The sequence below is a fragment of the Myxine glutinosa genome, chromosome 2 (genome assembly GCF_964187855.1).
Source record: "Myxine glutinosa chromosome 2, kmMyxGlut1.1, whole genome shotgun sequence".
NCBI lineage: Eukaryota > Metazoa > Chordata > Myxini > Myxiniformes > Myxinidae > Myxine > Myxine glutinosa.
Window position 1 is genome coordinate 264,735,200 of NC_136262.1, and position 23,592 is coordinate 264,758,791.

General features: G+C 49.1%; 1 protein-coding gene across 1 annotated transcript in view; it reads right to left on the reverse strand.

Annotated features, from left to right (window-relative positions):
- The window catches only part of LOC137420572 (rho guanine nucleotide exchange factor 37), a 145,226-nt gene extending 128,234 nt beyond the window's left edge, over positions 1-16,992 (reverse strand). The window contains exon 1 of the mRNA XM_068105739.2: positions 16,496-16,992. The gene's annotated coding sequence lies outside the window, so the exon portion shown is untranslated. The remainder of the gene's footprint in view (positions 1-16,495) is intronic.
- Between the last annotated feature and the right edge of the window lie 6,600 nt (positions 16,993-23,592).

Here is a 23,592-nt window from a genome sequence, read left to right on the forward strand (position 1 = left end):
ACGGTTTTAAACCCAGGGAGGAATGTAGTGAAGTTGTATGCAAGTTACGACCCAGGTGCTATTACAACTACTGTCAACTACATGATCACTATAGGATTTTGGTCCCGAAGTGCGAAGGGCAGTCCTGAGACATTTATCGTGCATTATTCACGTGTATGCTTAGAATGGTAAGGTGAACTACATTGCATATTGCTTGCTTGTTTGCTTGGATGTCATACTCACTCTTGCTCATATGATTGTAGCGTACTGATACTATGATTGCCAATTTCCTTTCAGATACTTCTCGGGATTGATTTTGATTAAACTCACCTTGGAGACACTGTTGTACATTCTGATTATTTAAAACAATTTTGTTTATATGCGATTCTGTATTGTGATTTTCTGGTCTACTCGAGGATATAAAACGTAAACTGTTCACTTGGTGGAGGTCTGCTCTCTACTGAGTGCCGTTCTAGTTTAAAATGGAAAATTTAAAATATAAAAGAAGGGATTTTTTTAAATGTAAAATAAGTGTATATTTAAAATGGAGTTATTTAAAATGGGAAATTATTTAAAATATAAAATAAGGGAGCCCTGGAAAATCCTCTCTATCTCTGCTGATGACTCGACTCTCTGCCACTCCATATTTCAACCCTCAGATAGGCAGGCAGCACCATATTCACTCTGTACAGACCTGGATAACGTCACAAACTGGACAAACAAGTGGAACATGTCTTTCAATCCTGACAAATCTCACACTTACGATATCTCTCCGAAAAGACCGACTGGACAACCCTCCCATCTACTTTCTCAACAATTCCCTTGAATATGTTCTGTCACTCAAGCTCTTGGGTCTCGCTATCTGCCATGATCTTTCCTGGGAAAACCACATTTCCAAGCTGGCCTCCAAAGCCAGTCGACGACTGGGCATCATCCGTCGGGCGAAGTCCTTTCTGGGCATTTCTGAGCTCCTCACCACAAACAAAGCTTTCATCCGCAGCTCAATGGAATACTGCTCTCCCCTCTGGGCTGGCGCTCCTGCCTCAGACCTAGCTCAGCTTCACGCTGTTGAAACCAAAGCATTCAGAATCATTGGAATCTCCCGTGATGACGCTGATTCTGAGGGCCTTTCACTCGCTCACTGCAGGCAGGTTGGTGGTCGGATGTCAATACTCTTTCAGGATGCACAAGCTCTGCCAGCAACCCTCTTCTGGTGAAACTGCCAAAATCAACACTCTGCTCACCTTCACTCTTTTATTCCCCTTTTCTCCCACCTCTGGAACAATCTTCCATACTCTCTTCAATCCCACTCTTCCCTCCAGGTCTTTAAAACAGCTGTTCACCACCATCTCTTATCTTCCCCCATCCAAAACCTTGAACCTTTCTTCCCCCATTAATACATCCCAAATCCACCTCTTTCAATCTCCGACTTCTTTCCCTAAATTCCTAGTCGTGTTAATTTGCTTTATACCATGTACCCCTCCTCCCCTTCCCCCAGCCCTCTCCCTTCCACAGATCTATCAACGTCCTTGTTCTCTACTGTTGTTTTGCTTGTATGCTTCCTTCTCTCTCTCCCCCTCTTGTCTCCTGCTCCCTTTATTGTATGTTTTGTGTCTGTGCACGTTTTCATGTTTAATGTGTTAGCTCTTACACGAGCCTCGACTTTGTATACAAAAAAAGGGGGGATTTTAAAAATGTCAAATAAGTGTATATTTAAAATGAGGTTATTTAAAATGAAGTTATTTCAAATGGGAGATTATTTAAAATATAAAATGAGATTTTAAAAAATATAAAATAAGGTATAAAGAGTATATTTAAAATGAAGTTACTTAAAATAGTAAATTACTTAAAATATAAAATAAGAGACTATTTAAAATATAAATTAAGAGATTATTTAAAATAAAAATGAAGAGATTATTTAAAATATAAAACAAAATAATATTTAAATGTAAGGTAAGTGCATATTTAAAATGAAGTTATTTAAAATGGAAAATTCTTTAAAATACAAAAAGATAATTTAAAACATAAAATAAAAGTTTATTTAAAATGAAGTTATTTAAAATGGGACATATTTAAAATATAAAATAAGAGATTATTTAAAATACAAAAGAGATTATTTAAAACATAAAATAAGAGATTATTTCAAATTAAGTTATTTAAAATTGGACATTATTTAAAATATAAAACAAGAGATTATTTAAATGTAAGGTAAGTGTATATTTAAAATGAAGTTATTTAAAATGGGACGTTATTTAAAATATAAAATAAGAGATTATTTAAAATACAAAAGAGATTATTTAAAACGTAAAATAAGCCTTCCGTTTCCGTTTCCGGTCTTGCTGGCGAGGGTTCGTTTATTCTCAGCTCTCCATGCTATCCATCGAAATCGAAGTTAAGTAATTGTTCCCATTTGTATTTTCGTTACAACTGTATTTATTTTATGGTGTATATATTGTCTCCCGACGAAGATTTTCGGTGCAAATCTTTCATACCTGTATTGAAAATCGTGTTAATTTGTGTCGTGTCTTGAGGCCTTGTACAGTGTACACTGTACAACCTTGAGGCCTTGAGGCCTTGTTTTTCTCTCAGCAGTCCGTCATTTGTGATCCAATAACTTTCGTTCTCTGTTTTCGCAGTCTTTTCACCCCATAGCGTACTTCCTTATGTAAATCTCAACTCAAAAAAAACAAAAAAAAAACATTTCCTTCTCTGTTCTCATTCATTTATTCATTCTTATTCGTTCGTTCGTTCTTCGACCACGTGTTTCTCCCCCATTTCCCCAGATAGATTGTCAAATTTCAACTCGTTATTTTATCGTCCATGCGTTATTGTTTGATTATAGTTCGTTTTGGTTTGAATTTCCTGTAACTCGTAATTAATTAATCGTGTTCTGCTCCTCGTGTGCGGCCTTGTAGTTGTACCCCCGTCGGTGTTTGTTAACTTAAGCGTGTTCTGCTTGGCTCTTAGTTTTTTCCCTTCTACCCCGAACATAATACTCTGTCTCACGTTCTAAATCCCCACCGCCCCCCCCCCCCAAAAAACAAAAAAACAAAAACATTTTTTTCCCTTTCTCCGCGTGTACTGTTGTCTCATCCTGTATTTTCTGTCCAGGTGTGCTGTTCGCCCCGCCCCCATTATCTCCTTGCCATCCACAGTTTGCCCTGTTCACGTGACTCATGGTGGTCTCTCTCGGCTCTCCCCCCGTTGGTATTTTGTGCATATAAGATTGTTCACGGTTCTGTTTAAATATTATTTAAATATGTTTAACCTTTCCCCTTCAGTGTTTTACTCAGTGGTATTTTACAAGACGCTGTTTTTCTTCCTATTTAAAAGGCTTTTCTCAATTTCCTCTCCAACTCATTCCACTTCAAAAAAAAGAAATTCAATATCTTATGTCTCCCTCACTACATGGTCTAAATTCACATTCATTCCATCCCTCCTCCATCGTTCTGAATCAGATTGCTAACTTGAAAATCACAACAAACCCAATTTGTTTTCAATGTTCGTCTTTCATTAATCATCCACTTTCTAAACTCCCCCCTTGCCCCTCCACTCCTGAACTCCCCCCTTGCCCTTCCCCTCCTAAACTCCCCCCTTGCCCCTCCCCTCCAAATCCCCCCCCTTGCCCCTCCACTCCTGAACTCCCCCCTTGCCCTTCCCCTCCTAAACTCCCCCCTTTCCCCTCCCCGCCAAATCCCCCCCCTCGCCCCTACACTCCTAAACTCCCCCCTTGCCCCTCCACTTCTAAACTTCCCCCTTGCCCCTTCCCTCCTAAACTGCCCCCTTGCCCCTCCCCTCCTAAACTCCCCCCTCACTCCTCCCCTTCAAAACTCCCCCCCAACCCCTCCCATTCAAATCTCCCCCCATACCATTCCTTTCCAATTCTCCCTCCTCCCCCCTCCTCCTCAAAGCTGCCTCCTCCTCAAAGCTGCCTCCTCCCCCCTCCTCCTCAAAGCTGCCTCCTCCCCACTTCGTCTCCCTTCTATCTCATACCTCCACCCCCCCCCCCCCCAACCTTTTACTTTCCTCTGCCCACCCTCAAACAAACCCTCACTGTGCCTCATCCCTTCACCATCAAACCTTTCATCCTCCTCATCCAGCCCTTTCTTGGAACTCTTCTGCAATCTCTGACACACTATCAACTGCTCTCCCTACCTCCCCCTCTCATCCTTCATCTTACCCTACTCCTCCCCTCCCCTGTCCTGTACCCGATGCTCCCCCTCTCTCTTCATTAACGGTATGGACCTCAAACATCCGGGGCCTTCGCTCAATCCTGACTGATCTCTCCATGCAGGTTGCTTCTGACAATCCAGACTTGATCTGTTCACAGAGACTTTCCTCCTTCAAGATGTCTCTGATTCCTTAATATCTCTTCCTGGTTACTCCCTCCTCCGGTATGATAGACCTGAGCCTCGGCCTGGTGGTGGGGTGGCTATCTTTATCAAAAACTCTCTTCCTCACTCTCCTTGCACTGCCCTCTCTCCTCCTCACCCCCAGGAGTACCTCTGGCTACGGCTTCCTCTCCGCTCCCACCTTTTGTTCATATGTGTTCTGTACCGTCCCCCAAACAGTGACGACTCCATCTACATTTCACTGTCTGACAACATGGACCAACTTCTATCCACTCATCCAAACTCTCTCTTCCTCATATGTGGTGACTTCAACTGTCATCATGCCACCTGGTTGGGTGTGGGTTCCTCTCTCACCAGTCATGGCACCTCAGCAAAGGACTTCTGTGACTCACTGGGATTGACACAATCTGTCAATTTCCCGACCCGGATCTCAGCCAATGGAGTATCTTCTCTTCTAGATTTGGTTATGACAAACTTCCCTGCTAATGTCTGCTGCTCTTCTTCTGCTCCAATCGGTTCTTCTGATCATGTGCTTGTCAAAGTGGACATCTCTCTGGCCATTCTCAGAGAGCCTCCTCAGCGTCGACGAGTCTGGCATTTCACTCAGGCCGACTGGGACGGTTTTCAAGCAGCCATCAATCGTCTGGATTGGTCTCCCATCTCCACTGCCTCTGACATCAATTCTTCCTGGGAATTCTTCCAAAGCAAACTGATCTCTCATGCACAGATTTATCCCATCTCGCCTTCAGTTGTCTTACCCTTCCTCCCGTCCATGGTGCACTGAATCTTGTGGTGAGGCAGTTGCCCTGAAACAACTTGCCTTTGCCTCTTGGAAGGCTAATCCAACTGAAGGCAATCTCAGTTCCTTCCACCAAGCTCGGAACAAGTGTGTGTCTACCCTCAGGAGTGCCAGGAAGCACTATCTCTCCTCACTCAAGAATGAACTCTCAAACCTGTCTCCTTCCTCCAAATCCTGGTGGCGTCTGGTCAAATCCGTTTCTGGTGTTTGTTCCCCCTCCATCCCCTCCCTTACCTCAAATGGCCACACAGTTGACATCGCACGTGACAAAGCCGAATGCCTCAACTCTGTGTTTCCCTCAAAATCCTTAGTCCCAAACCCATCTCTCTCTGTTCCCACCTTTCCCAGTCGAACCCAACTGCTCCTGGACTCTGTGTCCTTCTCTCCTGACAAGGTGGAGGAGTTTTTGTCAAACCTCGACTCTGATTCTGCAACTGGACCAGACGGCATCAGCCCACGGGTCCTAAAATCCTGCTCTGCCGCTCTATCTCACCCTCTCTCTGTTCTTTTCACCCTATCTTTTGCTCAAGGTCATCTGCCAGCATCCTGGAAATCAGCAAACATTACCGCTTTACACAAAAAAGGTGCAAAAACAGATCCTTGCAACTACAGACCAATCAGCCTGCTCCCAATTATCAGCAAAGTCATGGAATCCATCATGGCTTCGGATATGAAATCTTTCCTCTTCTCCAATGGCTTGATCTCTGATCATCAATTTGGTTTCAGACCAGGTCACTCTACTCTGGACATGCTGCTTCTGCTGTCTCAACAATGGATGGAGGTCCTCAATGCCAAACAGGAAATCAGAGCTGTCTCCCTTGACATATCACGTGCCTTCGATACGGTCTGGCACCCAGCTCTGCTCACCAAACTCTCCTCCTATGGTATCCATGGAAATCTCCATGCATGGCTTGCGGACTTCCTCTCTGGTCGTCGTCAACGTGTGGCCCTGAATGGATTTCTCTCATCTCCCCTTCCTGTTCAGGCTGGAGTTCCCCAAGGCAGTGTGCTGGGCCCTGTGCTTTTTCTGGTCTTTATCAATGATCTCTCCGACTCACTGGAAAATCCTCTCTATCTCTTTGCTGATGACTCCACTCTCTGCCGCTCCATTCCTCTTCCCGCAGATCGGCAGTCTGCAGCCTCCTCACTCTCTAAAGACCTGGACAAAATCACAGACTGGTCAAACAAGTGGAACATGTCTTTCAATCCTGACAAATCTCACACTCTTACTATGTCTCTCCGAAAAGATCGACTGGACAACCCTCCCATCTACTTTCTCAACAATCCTCTCCAAGAAGTTCTGTCGCTCAAGCTTTTGGGTCTCACTATCTGCCATGATCTTTCTTGGGAAAACCACATTTCCAAGCTGGCCTCAAAAGCCAGTCGCCGACTGGGCATCCTCCGGCGTGCGAAGTCCTTCCTAGGCACACCTGAGCTCCTCACCACATACAAGGCTTTCATCCGCAGCTCAATGGAATACTGTTCTCCCCTATGGGCTGGTGCTCCTGCCTCACACCTGGCTTGGCTTCACGCTGTTGAATCCAAAGCTTTCAGAATCATTGGAATCTCCCGCGATGAAGCTATCTCTGAGGGCCTTTCACTCACTCACCGCAGGCAGGTCGGTGGTCTTTCTGTCTTCTACCGACTCCTCTCCGGCCTTGCTCCCCCAGCTCTCTCTGTGCTCTGTCCCCCAAATATTCCTACAGGTCGCACAAGATCTGCCAGCCACCCTCTGATGGTTAAACTGCCGAAATCTCGGCTCTCTGCTCACCTTCACTCTTTCATTCCTCTTTTCTCCCGCCTCTGGAACAAACTCCCACACTCACTTCAATCACACTCCTCCCTCCAGGTCTTTAAAACAGCTGTTCACCACCATCTCTTATCTTCCCCCATCCAAAACCTTGATCTTTTCTACCCCCACTAATTCACCACAGATCCACCTTGTTTGAAATTCCAACTTCTTTCCTGGAAGTCCTGGCAGTGTCCATATGTTTTATACCTCTCCCACCCCCCCCCTCCAAAGCCCTCTCCCTCCCACAGTTCTCTTGATGTCTCCATGTCTCTCGGTCCCTGCTCTCAAATGTTGTGTTTGTGTCCTTCCCCCTCTCTCTAACGCTCCCGATGTTATTTGTTTTATGTGTCTGTTTGTCTTTCTGTGTGATTAATGTTCGGTCTTTCACGAGCCTCGATCTTGTATACAAAAAAAAAAAAAGAAAAAAAAAAAAGCCATTATTTAAAATGGTTTTTTCTTTTTTTTTTTTTCTTTTTTTTTTGTGTATACAGAGTCGAGGCTCGTGAAAGAGCTAACATTTATCAAACAAACAAATCAAACAAACAAGCAAACAAAGTATATAAAAAGGGGAGCGGTCGACAAGATGGGGAGAGAAGGGGAGGAAGCACACAAACAACATTTGAGAGCAGGGACATCCAGAGATGTTTAGGAGGGAGAGGGCCTGGGGGGAGGCAGGATAGGTATAAAACGCAAGGACACCAAGGACTTCCAGGAAAGAAGACAAAAGTCACCTCAAAAAAGTGGATTTGGGGTGAAATTAGCGGGGGTAGAAAAGATCAAGATTTTGGATTGGGGAAGATAAGAGATGGTGGTGAACAGCCGTTTTAAAGACCTGGAGGAAGGAGTGGGATTGAAGAGAGTGAGGGAGTTTGTTCCAGAGGCGGGAGAAAAGAGGAATGAAGGAGTGAAGGTGAGCAGAGAGTCTTGATTTTGGCAGTTTAACCATAAGAGGGTTGCAGGCAGATCTTGTGCGACCTGCAGGAATTTTTGGGGGACAGAGCCCAGAAAGAGCTGGGGGAGCAAGGCCGGAGAGGAGTCGGTAGAAGACGGAAAGACCACCAACCTGCCTGCGGTGAGTAAGTGAAAGGCCCTCGGAGATAGCGTCATCACGGGAGATTCCAATGATTCTGAACACTTCGGTTTCAACAGCGTGAAGACGAGCTAGGTGTGAGGCAGGAGCACCAGCCCAGAGGGGAGAGCAGTATTCCATTGAGCTGCGGATGAAAGCCTTGTATGTGGTGAGGAGCTCAGGTGTGCCAAGGAAGGACTACGCACGACGGAGGATGCCCAGTCGGCGACTGGCTTTGGAGGCCAGCTTGGAAATGTGGTTTTCCCAGGAAAGATCATGGCAGATAGTGAGACCCAAAAGCTTGAGTGACAGAACTTCTTGGAGAGGATTATTCAGATAGTAGATGGGAGGGTTGTCCAGTCGGTCTTTTCGGAGAGATATCGTAAGTGTGAGATTTGTCAGGATTGAAAGACATGTTCCACTTGTTTGCCCATTCTGTGATTTTGTCCAGGTCTGCAGATAGTGAGGAGGCTGCAGACTTCCGAACTGAGGGATGAGGAATGGAGCGGCAGAGAGGGGAGTCATCAGCAAAGAGATAGAGAGGATTTTCAAGAGAGTCAGAAGGATCATTGATGAAGACCAGAAAAAGCACAGGGCCCAGAACACTGCCTTGGGGAACTCCAGCCTGAACAGGAAGAGGAGATGAGAGAACCCCATTCAGGGCCACACGTTGACTACGACGAGAGAGGAAGTCCGCCAGCCATGCGTGGAGATTTCCATGGATACCAAAGGAGGAGAGTTTGGTGAGCAGATCGGGGTGCCAGACCGTATCGAAGGCACGTGATATGTCGAGGGAGACAGCTCTAATTTCCTGTTTGGCATTGAGGACCTCCATCCATTGTTGAGACAGCAGAAGCAGCATGTCCAGAGTAGAGTGACCTGGTCTGAAACCAAATTGATGATCAGAGATCAAGCCATTGGAGAAGAGGAAAGATTTCATATCCGAAGCAATGATGGATTCCATGACTTTGCTGATAATTGGGAGAAGGCTGATTGGTCTGTAGTTGCTAGGATCTGTTTTTGCACCTTTTTGTGCAAAGTGGTGATGTTGGCTGATTTCCAAGCAGATGGCAGTTGACCTTGAGCAAAAGAGAGGGTGAAGAGAACAGAGAGAGGGAGTGAAAGAGCGGAAGAACAGGATTTTAGGACCCGTGGGCTGATGCCGTCAGCTCCAGTTGCAGAATCAGAGTCGAGGGTTGACAGAAACTTTTCCACCTTGTCAGGAGGAAAGGACAGAGTCCAGGAGCAGCTGGGTACGACTGGGTATGGTGGGTACAGAGAGGGATGGGTTTGGGACACAAGATTTAGAGGCAAACACAGAGTTAAATGGAATGTAATTTAAAATGGAATGTAATTTAAAATATAAAAAAGAGATTATTTAAAATACAAAAGAGATTATTTAAAACATAAAATAAGAGATTACTTAAAATGAAGTTATTTAAAATGGGACATGTTAAAAATATAAAATAAGAGATTATTTAAAATACAAAAGAGATTATTGAAAACATAAAATAAGAGATTATTCAAAATGAAGTTATTTAAAATGGGACATCTTACTACAATTCACCAAATGTCCGTCTGTCCGTTCGAAGGTACCACAAAAAGGGCTCAACTGATCACAACGATATTTTAGGTGGGTATTCCTGGGACCCCTGGGAGTAAAATAGGCTATATTGTTTTTCAAAATTTTCCAAGTTTTCCAATTTTCCAAACACGATGGCATAATATTTACCGATATGAACAGTGATGTGGCTTTTATTGAAATTCTACAAATACTGCTTAGATTTTCATGACAATTATGAACCTACCGCGAATGAGGAAGTGGACAGATGACGGCAATGCGCAGCTTTGATAATATCCAAATACAACCGTCATTCAATAATTGTAATGTTAAATCGTTAAACGTTAATCGTGTTAATCATTTTGTTAAAGTATCAATTGATGATTGGAATTGAGTGAATACAACTACGATTTGGAATTCGTAATTGTATTCACCCAACCGTACAGAACTTCACATCAGGATTTAAATATTTGTTTATGTCACGAATGTTGTTAAAAGTTTATTTTTCATGTTAATGTTATTTCATTTGTGATTAGAGTTATGCTGTTTGGAATGAAAAAAGACATCAAGTTCAAGTGAATAACGAAATGCCGTGACGGTTTCTACTTTCTAAACATGAATTCGTGGATCGCCATCTGCAGATTCGCCATTGACTGGGTATGGAACAAACGTACCCATTTGTTTGCCAATGGGTACGTTTTTCATGGACGTCCTTCACAAACTTGCTGTCCATGTCTGACGTGTGACTGAAGGTGCACAGAAATGTGGAATTTATTGGTTTCATGCTTTAGCATTCTCCATTTCTGCATTGTCTGTTTGCTTCTGGCCTCCCACCCGTGCATAGCACGGGTACCTCACTAGTTATTTAAAATATAAAACAAGATATTCTTTAAATGTAAGGTCAGTGTATATTTAAAATGAAGTTATTTAAAATGGGAAATTATTTAAAATACAAAAGAGATTATTTAAAACGTAAAATAAGAGATTATTAAAAATGAAGTTATTCAAAATGGGACGTTATTTAAAATATAAAATAAGAGATTATTTAAAATACAAAAGAGATTATTTAAAATATAAAATAAGAGATTATTTAAAATACAAAAGAGATTATTTAAAACATAAAATAAGAGGTACCTTCCTTGGCACACCTGAGCTCCTCACCACATACAAGGCTTTCATCCGCAGCTCAATGGAGTACTGCTCTCCCCTCTGGGCTGGTGCTCCTGCCTCACACCTAGCTCGTCTTCACGCTGTTGAAACCAAAGCGTTCAGAATCATTGGAATCTCCCGCGATGACGCTATCTCCGAGGGCCTTTCACTTAATCACCACAGGCAGGTTGGTGGTCTTTCCGTCTTCTACCGACTCCTCTCCGGCCTTGCTCCCCCAGCTCTCTCTGGGCTCTGTCCCCCAAATATTCCTGCAGGTCACACAAGATCTGCCTGCAACCCTCTTATGGTTAAACTGCCAAAATCAAGACTCTCTGCTCACCTTCACTCCTTCATTCCTCTTTTCTCCCGCCTCTGGAACAAACTCCCTCACTCTCTTCAATCCCACTCCTCCCTCCAGGTCTTTAAAACGGCTGTTCACCACCATCTCTTATCTTCCCCAATCCAAAACCTTGATCTTTTCTACCCCCGCTAATTTCACCCCAAATCCACTTTTTTGAGGTGACTTTTGACTTCTTTCCTGGAAGTCCTTGGTGTCCTTGCGTTTTATACCTATCCTGCCTCCCCCCAGGCCCTCTCCCTCCAAAAACATCTCCCGATGTCCCTGCTCTCAAATGTTGTGTTTGTGTGCTTCCTCCCCTTCTCTCCCAATCTTGTCGACCGCTCCCCTTTTTATATACTTTGTTTGCTTGTTTGTTTGATTTGTTTGTTTGATAAATGTTAGCTATTTCACGAGCCTCGACTCTGTATACAAAAAAAAGAAAAAGAAAAAAAAGAGATTATTTAAAATGAAGTTATTTAAAATGGGACATTATTTAAAATATAAAACAAGCGATTATTTAAATGTAAGGTAAGTGTATATTGTTGCGCGAATGCCCTCAGTTAATACCGTGGGCTCGTGAATGACCAAACAAACTTAAATGGAGGTGACGATCAATTACGGATTTTGACTATGCAAGCACGGGAGGGAGAATGAAGAGGAAGCGGCGAGCACTTACCTGTAGCGGTCTCACCGGCAGTCTTCAACCCTGCAAATTAATCTCACACGAACACGGGAGGTAAAATGTACAAGAAAGAAAAATTTATTATGGAACCCGATACAAAAAAACGCGATGGAAGAACTAATTCTAAATTGGGATGTCCCCACACAGATTTCAACTACGAGACAAAGGGAGAATGGATAAAATGAATGTCCCATCGTGTATTTGTGAATGCGAGCTTATCTGTCTGGGTGTATAGCGTCGTCAGGAATCGTCCAGCTCTGATGTTGGCACGAAGCAGGCCTCCGTCCGCCTCGTTCACGCTCCGCTAGGCCCCGAGCCACCCGCACAGCGGCACGCCTCGCTCACCCGCTCGTCGGCCGCACGCGAGGTACCGTTTGCTCATAGCACCAAGCCTCGCTCCAAGCACCAAGCCTCGCTTCAAGCACGAAGAGCACCAAGAGCAAGACCAAGCCCAAGCACCAAGAGCCCGCGAAGAACCCAGGGAAGACGACCAGAAAGCCCGCGAGCAAGTCGTTTGCCCCCCCCCCCCCCCCCCCCGGTGTCCCGTCAGCAATCCGCTTTTCCACCAACCAGTCCCTCACTTCTTCGTGGTCTTTCCCGCCTTCTGACGTCACCAGCCCTTCCCGTCTAATCAGCGACCTGCTTCTAAGTAGTGGTTTTGCACCTTCCACACTGATTGACTGAGTGTTCGTGCCTTCCGCACTGATTGGCCGAGGTGTCAACGGTCGGTGGCCAATCAGTGTGCCGCTTCCTTCCACCTTCCTTTCACCAATCAGTGGCCAGCTTCTTATCCCAGCCAATCACACATTCTCCTGGGTAATGGCTATTGCCTGCATTGCCCGATGTTTGTTTCTATGCCAGCTGGTGATGTGGCTGGCTGCGGCCCCATCGGCGGTGCCCCGATCTGGCTTCCTGCCTGTTCTTCCTGCAAGTCTTATTGTGGCGGAGGGGGAATTAATTAATGTGTGCACTAATGGATCTATCTAATGTATATGAGTGGCCGAGTGAGGGGGACACATATGTGGGGACACATATGTATATGAGGGGACACAGATACAACTTATTCCGACATATGGCTAAACATAGAACTTATTACAGGTAGATTCCCTATCACGACAGTCGAGCACCTACATATGCAAATCTACCTGGCTCTAGATATTCCTCTACCCCCAATTCATAACAATATTTCAAATGAAGTTATTTAAAATGGGAAATTATTTAAAATACAAAAGAGATTATTTAAAATATAAAATAAGAGATTATTAAAAATATAAAATAAGAGATAATTTAAAATAAGGGATTATTTAAAATGCAAAATGAATATGTTGAAAATAGTCAAAAGTAGCTTGAATTGGAAAAATAATTGAGGGTATAAAGTTCCATTATTGATTCCCATATCACATCCTTCTCACCACACGAGTTCACGTTCGAGTCACATTAGAGTCACATTAGAGTCACATTAGAGTCAATCATTTGGAAAAAATTTGTGTTCAACATGTTCATCAAGAAATCACAAGCAGGTGTATCCTGCTTGTTGGATAAATTTACCATTCATGTAACCTCCCCTCAACCCTGACTAGTAATCCATAAGCATGTAAACATCCCTTCCCTCCCTTGTGTCAGTAATCCATAAGCATGAATCATCTGCACAACCCTTTCCCCATTTCCCCCACAGACCCATCCATCCGTGTTTCTCCAAGGAAATAGAACAAGCTTCACAAAATTAAAAGCAACGAGTCAATTTGATTCTCTCCGACATATAGGGAGTTTCCGTTGTTGTAGTCAGAATAAGGTTGTTTTTAAATATGTATGCTGGAGGCTTATGGAAGAGCATGACATACGAGGGTTAATAGGTCAATAAACCGATTTGGTTTAAGAGAAATCGGCTGACAAGGGACACACAGAGTGATATAATAAAGCTTTAAGATGATGGTTAGGCTTCGCAAGGATAGAAAAGGTCGTTGATTATGTGGATGACGTGGCTATCGGGTGATGACCAACTACTGGAGGGAAGCAGACAAAAGGACAGGCAAAGGGAGGCAATTCCAGAAATGTGGACAAAAGGGTGGAGGTAATGAGAAAAGTTTAGATATTGGCAGATGAACAAAGACATGGATTACTTGATGAAAATTCAACCTAGAAGGACTAGTGATGGGTAAAGGACAGGGAAGGCAGGACAGACAAGCTCACCACACGAGTTTCAATGAAAACAAATTAAAGGATCATGAGATTGCCGGGAAAAAAATTAAAGGATGAAGGGGACATGGGAAAGAGGTGCACAGATCATGAGAATGCGGTGCAAAGTCCACCGCAGGAAGAATGTCTCCATCAAGTCAAGTCTGTGAAGGCCCATGTGAGCCTGCATTGGTGGAAATTGGGATTGTGGTTGTGATTTGGATTGTGAATTGGGATTGTGAATTGTGAATTGGGATTGTGAATCAAGTACCTTTTATATTTAATTTAAACATTGTTCTTAACAAACGCAGATATAATACAGCAGCAACGCAGGTATGTTTTAATCATCGAGTTATTCACCTCCGTGCTCCACTTACCTTGTGCTGTCATTTTGAACGATCATTTGTGATGTTCACATGTTTAATACCGATATGATAAATATGTGAGGTACCCTTTTTGAATTGAATTGCAAGTGGAGGAAAAAGTTCCATGTTTTACGTGGACAATAAAAAATGAATGAAATCACACACACAACCTGTCCACCAAGTTTCCTTCAAATCCGTCCATAACTTTTTGAGATATCCTGCTATGTATGGTGTTTGGACCTATCTCCTGATGGTGAAGAATCACTAAAAAACATTCTATTAGGCGGATCTGAATCCGGATCTTCACCAAAATCGAATCATTTCGTCCTCGTCACATACGCTACAAATCTGCCAAATTTCGTCCGAATCCGTCCTCAACTTTTTGAGACATCTTGTTCACAAACGGACAAACCCAAACAGACAGACAGGGATGAAAACATAACCTCCATCCACCTCAGGTGGTGCAGGTAATTAAATAATGGGCCGAATGGCCTCCTCCTGCACCAAAGTTACTTCTGTATCCTTGTGTAATCTTATTAAGAACAGGAAGAAAGGGGGAGGAGAGGGCAGAGTTGGGATGAGGGGCAGAGAGTTGTGGATGGGATGAGGCAGAGAGTTGTGGATGGGATGAGGCAGAGAGTTGTGGATGGGATGAGGCAGAGAGTTGTGGATGGGATGAGGCAGAGAGTTGTGGATGGGATGAGGCAGAGAGTTGTGGATGGGATGAGGCAGAGAGTTGTGGATGGGATGAGGCAGAAAGTTGTGGATGGGGTGGGGGCAGAGAGTTGTGGATTGGATGAGGCAGAGAGTTGTGGATGGGATGGGAGAAGAGAGTTGTGGGTGATGTGGGGCAGAAAGTTGTGGATGGGGTGGGGGCAGAGAGTTGTGGATGGGGTGGGGGCAGAGAGTTGTGGATGGGGTGGGGGCAGAGAGTTGTGGATGGGATGAGGCAGAAAGCTGTGGATGGGATGACGCAGAGAGTTGTGGATGGGATGAGGCAGGGAGTTGTGGATGGGATGAGGCAGAGAGTTGTGGATGGGATGAGGCAGAGAGTTGTGGATGGGGTGGGGGCAGAGAGTTGTGGATGGGATGAGGCAAAAAGTTGTGGATGGGATGAGGCAGAGAGATGTGGATGGGGTGGGGGCAGAGAGTTGTGGATGGGATGGGAGAAGAGAGTTGTGGGTGATGTGGGGCAGAAAGTTGTGGATGTGGTGGAGGCAAAGAGTTGTGGATGGGATGAGGCAGAAAGTTGTGGATGGGGTGGGGGCAGAGAGTTGTGGATGGGATGAGGCAGAAAGTTGTGGATGGGATGAGGCAGAAAGTTGTGGATGGGATGGGGGCAGAGAGTTGTGGATGGGATGAGGCAGAAAGTTGTGGATGGGGTGGGGGCAGAGAGTTGTGGATGGGATGAGGCAGAAAGTTGTGGATGGGGTGGGGGCAGAGAGTTGTGGATGGGATGAGGCAGAAAGTTGTGGATGGGATGAGGCAGAAAGTTGTGGATGGGGTGGGGGCAGAGAGTTGTGGATGGGGTGGGGGCAGAGAGTTGTGGATGGGATGAGGCAGAAAGTTGTGGATGGGGTGGGGGCAGAGAGTTGTGGATGGGGTGGGGGCAGAGAGTTGTGGATGGGGTGGGGGCAGAGAGTTGTGGATGGGATGAGGCAGAGAGTTGTGGATGGGATGGGGCAGATAGTTGTGGATGGGATGAGGCAGAAGTTTTTGGGTTTTTTTGTATACAAGATCGAGGCTCGTGTAAGAGCTAACACATTGAACATGAAAGCATGCACCGGCACACAAAACATACAATAAAGGGAGCGGTAGAGGTAGAGGTAGAGGGTAGTTAAGGTTTTGGGGAAAGAGTTGAGGAGCTGGGGTTTGGAAGGGGAGTTGGAGGCTTGGAGTTGGGTGGGATGGGGGAGTGGAGGACTTGAAGTGGCATTGTACATCAGGTGGTGTTTCCGCAGGTCCCCGTAGTAAATTAAAACAACAGTAAACTCCTCCACTCCACCCTACTCTTACCTCCTAGTGAACTCCATCCCCTTCCCTCACCTTACTACTAAGTACTAACTCCTTGTAAACCCCTTTCTCATCCCATCCATCATTGCATTCCGACCTCCTGGAAACTCCTGTCCCTTCTCTCCCCACTCTCTTACGTCATTGTAAACAAATCAAGCATGACAATGTCTCCTTCTTCTCTTGGATTATAGATATATTCGGAAATCAAGAACATCTTACCTTGCTTGTCAAATTCCAATAATGGACAAAACGTCACACGTGAGGTTTCTCCCCCAAAGACCCCGTGTCCTTCCGCTGTTTACTCCCGAACTCCTCCCCAAATCTCCAGCTGCTGCGTTCAAGGGTTCAATGTCGACTCCGACTCGAAAGGAGCGCGATGGACTCGCCCGTGACGTCACAACTTCGAGACCAAAAGTGTGTCGCGTGATCCGAAGTCTCGTAGAGATGGCTGTTTGTAAACTTGTGAATTCCCTGAAACCCCAAACCAACTCCCTCCCCCACTTACAGTGAGCTTGCTCCCCGCCCCCATCGAGCATGTCCGATACAAATGCCGCCCGGAAATAGCTCTGCTGTTACATACGACTACAAGGTACAACATTCTTCAACCAGAACGCTGCATTTCACCTTTCAGCTACGCCTACGGTAACACCGGCAAACGACAGGAGAATCAGAAAGGTAACGCTGCAGGCCATCTATTTATTATGTATGCAGGTTTGGCGGAAAAGGAATGTTGTGATGTCATCGAGTGAACGTAAAACGAATTGGATAAAAACAAATCAGCAACTCGTCATCTTGCTACAAAAATGAGAACTTACGGTATGTAAACAGTTTCATATGACCGATACATGTGGAATGTGGTGTTTAATGTAAAATTCGTATGAAGAATGTAAATGACGTGGTGTGTGTCTTAGGACTTAGCTGGATTTATGACTTAGCTAACTTAGCTGGCTTATCTGGCTTTATTCGTTTTATAAAATTAGTAAAAAAAAAGTTAGATTTGAAGCGCGGTGTTACGCGCGCTGCTTGTAAGCAAGGAGGAAGCGGACAACGCGGTAAGTTGTAAGAGTCTTCATTAAAGAGCTCCACTGTAACACGAGCGTTCCGGGCTGCGCGCCTGGTGTATATCCCGCGGCCACGCCTACCCCTCGGGCGTGGCCACCGCCCACTTGGTGCGCGGAATGATGCCCTCGCGCCAGTGAGCTTTCGTGTCTGCCACACGCGCCCCCCCAGATTTCCCGCGCACCTGGAGGGCCAGTTTGCGGGGCAAACGGATGACCCGGCCGAAGCGCCCTCTGGCGACTGGCGGCGTCCGGGGTGCAGGGATGCCACCTGGGATGCCTCCGGCTGCACCCGGGATGGGTGCAGGCTTGGGGGGCGGCGTGCCGGCGGGGCCGGGCGGTGCCGGGGGTCCGCGCGCCGGGGGTCCGCGCGCCGGGGGGCGGCCCCGACGCGGGGGCCGAGCCACCGGCGGTGGGTGGTCCACGTCGAGGTGGGCCGGCTTGAGGCGGACTATGGAGACACGGTCAGGAGTGCCGCCGATGTCCAAGGTGAAATGTTTCACCCCGGTCTCCAGCACGCGGAAAGGCCCATCGTACGGGGGCCGCAGTGGTGTCCGGTGGGCGTCGTGCAGGACGAAGACGTACTCCGCGGTGCGAAGCTCCGGGGCGACGTGCGTAGGTGGGTGCCCGTGGTGCGCCGTAGGCACCGGGGCGAACCTCTGGGCGGTCTCCTGCAGCGCGGAGCGCTCCTGCGCCGCGGACCATGGTGCCGTGGAGTCAGGGAGGAACTCGCCCGGCACCCGCAGCGGTTGCCCGAAGACCAACTCCGCCGCGGATGCGCACAGGTCGTCCTTGGGTGCTGTCCGGAGGCCCAGCAGCACCCAGGGGACCCTGTTGACCCAGCCGCCGTCGCGGAGGGTCGCCCGGAGCGCGGCCTTCAACGAGCGGTGGAACCGCTCGCACAGGCCATTAGCCTGGGGGTGGTAGGCCGTGGTGCGGTGCAGCTGGACCCCGGGCCCCCGCGCGACCGCCCCCCAGAGCTCCGAGGTGAACTGGGGGCCGCGGTCGGACGAGATGTCCGAGGGGGCGCCGAACCGGGCGACCCAGGTGGCGATGAACGCCTGCGCGACGTCCGCCGCCGTCGTTGACGCCAAAGGCACGGCCTCCGGCCACCGGGTGGTGCGGTCCATCATGGTCAGGACGTGGGTGAAACTCCGCGAGGGTGGCAGAGGTCCCACCATTTCCACGTGAACATGGTCAAACCGACGTTCCGGCACCGAAACGGGGCCAATGGGGCCTGGGTGTGTCGGTGCACCTTCGCGCGCTGGCACGCGAGGCACGTCCTGGCCCAGCCGCGGACGGCCTTCCGGAGGCCATGCCAGACAAACTTGTCGGCGATCAACCTCTGGGAGGCCCTCGTGCCCGGGTGGGACAGGCCGTGGATGGTGTCGAAAATCTGGCGCTGCCAGCCCGCAGGCACAATGGGGCGAGGCCGCCCGAGGGAGACTTCGCACCAGACGGCCGTGCCCGCGCCTTTGAACGGCACCTCGGCAAGGCCTGGACGTCGGGGTCGGCGGCCTGGTCCGCTGCCATCCAGGCATAGTCGATGCCGAGGGGGACCGCGTGGGCAACGGACCGGGAAAGGCAATCCGAATCCGAAATGTATTCGGACACGGCCGAGAGGTGATGCTGCTGCCGGGCCGACCACGGCTCGGCGTCCTTGCCCATCGCGAACACCAGTGGCTTGTGGTCGACGAAGGCCGTGAACGCACGGCCCTCGAGCAGATGGCGGAAGTGCCTGACCACCAGGTGGAGCCCGAGCAACTCGCGGTCGAAGGTACTGTACCGGCGTTCGGGTGGGCGAAGCTGCCGGCTGAAGAACGCCAGCGGTTGCCAAGCTCCACGCACCCATTGCTCGTGCACCGCGCCCACCGCGTAGTCCGAGGCGTGGGTGGTGAGGGCGATCGGGCCATCGGGCGCATGGTGGCGTTAGCCAAGGCGAGCTTCGCGCCCACGAATGCCGCGTCCATCTGCTCGGTCCAGGTGACGTCACCTTTGCCCGGCTTCCCCCGGAGGGCCTCGTGCAAGGGGCGCAGGAGCTGGGCGATGCGGGGCAGGAACCAATGGTAAAAGTTTACCATGCCCAGGAACTCCTGGAGCCCCCTGATCGTGCGGGGGCGCGGAAACCCCTTCACCGCCTCCACCTTGGCCGGTAGGGGGACGGCCCCGTGCCTGGTGACGCGGTGCCCCAAAAGGTCGATTTCAGTGACACCGAAACGCCACTTGGCGGGGTTCACGATCAGGCCGTGCTGGCCCAGGCGTTCGAAGAGCGCGCGGAGGTGGTGTAGGTGCTCTTCGCGGGACGCGCTGGCGACGAGGATATCATCCAGGTAGACGTAGACGACATCCAAGTCTCGCAAGACGCTGTCCATGAGGCGCTGGAACGCCTGAGCCGCATTCTTCAAACCGAAGGGCAATCGAAGAAATTCGAAAAGACCGAACGGCGTGATGACCGCCGTCTTCGGGATGTCCTCCGGCCTGACGGGGACCTGGTGGTAACCGCGTATGAGGTCCACCTTCGAAAAGAAGGACATATTCGCCAAGCTGGCGGAAAAGTCCTGAATATGGGGGATGGGGTAGCGGTCGGGGGTGGTGGCGTCGTTGAGACGGCGGTAGTCCCCGCACGGTCGCCATCCCCCGCCGGGCTTGGGCACGATGTGGAGCGGCGACGCCCAAGCACTCTCGGAGCACCGCATGATGCCGAGCCGCTCCAGCGTAGCGAACTCCGCTCTAGCTACCGCGAGCTACGTCGGTTCGAGGCGGCGTGCCCGGGCGTAGACCAGTGGCCCGGCGGTGGGGATGTGATGTTCCACCCCGTGCTTGACGGTCCCTGCCGAGAAGGTGGTCCTCGTGAGGGCCGGGAAACGGGCGAGGAGGCGGGTGAATTCGTCCGGTGCCGGAAGCATGCAGATGAACCTGGCCGGAACCGAACCGCTCAGCAAGCCGCTCGGCGAGCCGCTCGATGAGCCGCTCCGTGAGCTGCTCAGCGAGGCGGGCAGCGCGCATGCGAGCGAGCTGAACGTCTCAGCCTGGACAAGCCTTCTGTGCTTTACGTCCACCAAGAGGCCATTGGCACAAAGGAAGTCCGCGCCAAGCAGTGCCATAGGCACGTCGGCAGTCACGAACGACCATCGGAAAACCTGCCCTCCGAACCGCAGAGAAAGGCAGCGTTTTCCGTACGTGCGAATGGGCGTACCGTTGGCAGCAAGCAGAGCGGGACCCCGGCCTGCAGTCTGCTTGTCGGACGTACCGGCGGGAACGACACTCACCTGCGCTCCCGTGTCACACAGGTAACGGCGCCCGGATAAGGTGTCCGTTATGTACAGGAGGCTGTTTAATCGGCCGGCGCTCAGTGCCACTACCGAGGGCCGGCCCGGGCGTTTCCCGACCTGCCGAATGAGCACGGCGGGCGACATTGCCGGGCCTCGTGGCCGAACCTAGCGTGGAAATGGCACCAGGTTTGCGGCGAAGCCGGAGGCCGCTGTTTCCGCGGTGGTGGTGGGCGGGGCGTGGCGGCCGCCATGAGGCGCCCCTCGGAGTAGGGGTGGGCACCCGCAGGAGGTTCAGCGGCTACGCGGTGCGTCGCGTAGTAGGGGTGGGCACCCGCAGGAGGTTCAGCGGCGACGCGGTGCGTCGCGTAGTAGGGATGGGCACCCGCAGCAGTTTCGGGCTCGGGAGCCGCTACGGCCGCACCGAAACTCGCCTGCGTGTCCAAAGCCGCGTAGAACTTGTCGGCCTCGGCCGCGAGCACTCGGGGTTCCGTTGTCGCAGAACCGGACAACGCGAGGCGTACTCGTGCTGGCAGCTGGCGTCGAAATAACGCCCGGAATAGAGCGTTCGGGGTTTCGGTGCCCATGAGCGACAGCATATGGTCCATTCGGATCGACGGTCGCGTGTCACCGAGCTCGGGGAGGTCCAAGAGGCGATCAGCCCGTGCGTCCACCGTGAGGCCGAACGTGGCGAGGAGGAGACGCTTGATCGCCTCGTACCTGTCGTCGGCCGGTGGATTCCTCAGGACCGACACGACGCGGGCGGCCGTGCCGGCCCCGAGGGAGGCGACGACGTGGCAGTAGCGTGTCTCGTCCGCCGTGATGCCTCGAAGCCTGAACTGGGCTTCGGCCTGCAGGAACCAGATCTCCGCCTGAGCTTCCCAGAACTCGGGGAGCTTTATCGCTACCGCGTTGGTTGCCATGGCTGTGGCGGGTTCGGGTGGTCAGTGACGGCTGACCATCACGTCGGAGGTCACCAATGAAGCGCGGTGTTACGCGCGCTGCTTGTAAGCAAGGAGGAAGCGGACAACGCGGTAAGTTGTAAGAGTCTTTATTAAAGAGCTCCACTGTAACACTGGAGAGTTCCGGGCTGCGCGCCCGGTGTATATCCCGCGGCCACACCTACCCCTCGGGCGTGGCCGCTGCCCACGGTGCGCGGAATGATGCCCTCGCGCCAGTGAGCTTTCGTGTCCGCCACAGATTTATATTTCATTACCATGTTTCCTCCTCTCCACTATATTGCTCTGTTTATAATAAATGTTTATTTATTACATATGTGATGCCCCTGTGTGGTGCACTTAGCTTGTGAATGAAACCTGGGGCTTGTGAATGAAACTTGGGGCTTGTGAATGAAACTTGGGGCTTGTGAATGAAACTTGGGGCTTGTGAATGAAACCTGGGGCTTGTGAATGAAACCTGGGGCTTGTGAATGAAACCTGGGGCTTGTGAATGAAACCTGGGGCTTGTGAATGAAACCTGGGGCTTGTGAATGAAACCTGGGGCTTGTGAATGAAACCTGGGGCTTGTGAATGAAACTTGGGGCTTGTGAATGAAACCTGGGGCTTGTGAATGAAGCCTGGGGCTTGTGAATTAAATCTGGGGCTTGTGAATGAATCCTGGGGCTTGTGAATGAAACCTGGGGCTTGTCAATGAAACCCGGGGCTTGTGAATGAAACCTGGGGCTTGTGAATGAAACCTGGGGCTTGTAAATAACAGCAGGGGCTTGTAAATAACACCTGGGGCTTGTAAATAACACCTGGGGCTTGTAAATGACACTTGGGGCTTGTAAATAACACCTAGGGCTTGTGAATGAAATCTGGGGCTGGTGAATGTGAATGAAACCTGGAGCTTTTGAATGAAACCTGGGGCTTGTGAATGAAACCTGGGGCTTGTGAATGAAACCTGGAGCTTGAGAATGAAACCTGGGGCTTGTGAATGAAACCTGGGGCTTGTGAATGAAACCTGGGGCTTGTGAATTAAATCTGGGGTTTGTGAATGAAAACTGGGGCTTGTGAATGAAAACAGGCGGTTGTGAATGAAATCTGAGGCTTGTGAATGAAAGCTGGGGATTGTGAATGTGAATGAAACCTGGGGCTTGTGAATGAAACCTGGGGCTTGTGAATGAAACCTGGGGCTTGTGAATGAAACCTGGGGCTTGTGAATGAAACATGGGGCCTGTGAATGAAATCTGCGATGTGTTCCTTCAGAAAGTGCCTAGCTCTGCTTGCCAAGCGGCTTGCAAAGTGATTGATACAGAACGGTTGGCTTGGCAAGCGACAGCAAGCCACTTTCCAACGGAACACACTGAGCCCTTGATTGCTTGCTCCACTTACCAAGTGGTTTGCAAAGCGATTGATACGGAACGGCTGGCTTGGCAAGCGATAGCAAGCCACTTTCCAACGGAACACACTGAGCCCTTGATTACTTGCTCCGCTTACCAAGCGGCTTGCAAAGCGATTGATATGGAACACACCCTGTGGGAGATTAAACTAGGGGTCTTCAGTCTCCGCCATTGACCATCCGAGCTTCTCAAAAAAGCTCCGCCCTTGGGGTGTGAAACTCCGCCTCCTACCTCGAAACACGATCCTCTTTTCTCTCTCCTATTACTGTATACAGTTACAGTATTTTCTCAATACAGCATCCCCACCGACCCACGCATATGTAAAAAATAGATTTCCCTATTGGGCTCTTGAATATAAGCAAACAACGCATTATTATCCCCCCTTTGGACTTAGTCCGAAACGGGGGCTTATATAGATTGGGTCTTGTCCATCCGTTTCGTGATGCGATTAAATATGGCCGACTAGAGGCCATTTTAATTGTAAAAAACCCGATGTTGAACACGTCCTCAACCATTTCTCGGACATGTATTTACCGATGTTGTTCAAACATGGCACGCAGATAATTAATTTTGGCGTACATATGTACCTCATTTTCTTTTGAGAACAGATCCAAGATGGCCGACTGGTGGCCATTTTGTTACTCAAAC